This window comes from Branchiostoma belcheri, unplaced genomic scaffold (assembly GCF_001625305.1).
Source record: "Branchiostoma belcheri isolate BF01 breed outbred unplaced genomic scaffold, Haploidv18h27 scaffold21, whole genome shotgun sequence".
Classification (NCBI taxonomy): domain Eukaryota; kingdom Metazoa; phylum Chordata; class Leptocardii; order Amphioxiformes; family Branchiostomatidae; genus Branchiostoma; species Branchiostoma belcheri.
The window spans coordinates 482,703-484,284 of NW_017803602.1; positions in this window are offsets into that span (position 1 = coordinate 482,703).

Sequence of the window (1,582 nt, forward strand, 5' to 3'; positions counted from 1 at the left end):
TCTAAAATTGAACTACTTTATTGGATAATTATTTTGCATTTGTTAAAAAACTTTGATTTACAAGTTCTTTTCAGTATTTTTAGGTTCTTTTTCTATCCAAGGGTTCTAGTTGACTTGTACTAGACTTTTGGTGTACCAGGATTTCAGTTTTCACACAACCAGCTGCAGTTTTTAGTTTGTGTAACTCATTGAAATGCTAATTACTGGCTCCATGTCCTAATGAGTTCCTATTGTTTGCTCAGACATTGTTGTGTTATCAGATTATGCTAAATTATCTCAGGCCAAAGTCACTTCAGTGCAAAATAAAATTTTAGGGTAAAAGTTCAGGACAGTCAGGTTTATACAAAGTCATTTGATTTGCCAAAAAGAATTATAAGTCGTGATTTAATTTTTAGAGTACAGTAAACATGTTCTTTATAACACTGAAGGACTGAAGGTGTGGGCTAAGGCTAGTTAGAATTATTTTCAAAACCAATACTCTGATGCAGTTGAGCAAAACAAGGAGGTTAGAAAATAGATTTTTTAAGTTAACCAGCTCCTTGTTTAAAACAAAACCTCCTTTGATTTACTTTTCAGTCCATTTACTATGATTTAGGCACTTCTCAAGTCAAACCCAATACCAATGGAGTATGGACCTGGAATCCTCAGTTTTAACACAACGCACTGCTTGAACAAACAAACTCCCTACAGGTTCCCATTGTTTTCCCGGTTCTTCATAGGTTAACTCTGCTGAATTTCTTCTCGCACTCAGGGCATCATAGAAATATCACGAAATATCACATACTCCCTTCTTTCATAAAAAGACAATGCTATAAAACTGTACATTGATTGTCATACAACAAGACAATGTCATGAATTTCTACCAAGTCATATTTTTTCATCCGTGACAGAACTCAGGGTTCAAAATTCCCACTCTCACACTTTTGCCAGACAAGTCATGTTTTCTGAGACTTGGTCATGGAGACCTCAAGTTGCTTGGCACGCAAGCTTATTATTTTGTCAAGCTTATCTTTTTATAACCCTGATGAAGGTTAGACATCCAGGTCAACAATATTCAAAGACAAATCAAACTCTACTACTGGATAAATTATCACGGAGATTACTTCAGGACATTTCCAGGAGGCCTGATCTATACTATAGGTGCAGCTACAACTCCACTAACTGGAAGGGAGGATTTCCCATAGAACTCTCCAGTACATGCAGTTGTTCCTGTGGTGTTGTATTAGTATTACCATAATCTACCTTATCCTCATTTACATAACAATAACAGTGACACTTATGTGTCTTTCACTCTTTGTTCAACTGTTTTTTCTAGTTCCTTCAAGTGTATTTTAGTGCCACTGATTCAGAAGAAGAGTAAGAGAAGTTTCAACTTGAAATGTCCCAAAGTTATCTCTGGAAAATCATGGCCATCTTGTACTGTTTTGCTCCATGTCTGCTCAGTCCTAAAAAATTGCACAGTCCCTGTGAGGAATTCCTCACAGGGAAAATGCAGAGTGCAACTTTTTTGGTGCTTTTCTTCATATAATCATAGGATGCTCAAATCCATGGTGGAAGCTTAGTTCAGTTGCCTCATAGTGAT